Genomic DNA, 364 nt, shown 5'->3' with positions numbered 1-364 from the left:
CTAAGTCTACACTTTATACAGTGAATTTGTCGCGTTGCATTTTTCTCCAGTGTCAGATTAATTATTATTGTTAAAGGCACAGTAAGCCTCCCGTAAACCATTACAGATACTGTCAGGCTTTTACACACAGTACAAACACCCTTCCATTTGAACGCTCACCAAACGGGAACATCCTTGGTGCCCTCCGTAAAGAGCGAGCAAGTCTCAAACCAAATTGGAAATCCATAGCATCATCATTATAATCATCCTCATCTCATTAATCATTCAAAATTATAAATTATAAATTATAAATGTCATCCTCATCTCATTAATCATCCAAAATTATAAATTTGGAAATTGGAAATCCATAGCATCATCATTATAA

This window comes from Littorina saxatilis, linkage group LG9 (genome assembly GCF_037325665.1).
Source record: "Littorina saxatilis isolate snail1 linkage group LG9, US_GU_Lsax_2.0, whole genome shotgun sequence".
Classification (NCBI taxonomy): domain Eukaryota; kingdom Metazoa; phylum Mollusca; class Gastropoda; order Littorinimorpha; family Littorinidae; genus Littorina; species Littorina saxatilis.
Note: the sequence above shows the minus strand (reverse complement) of the source record.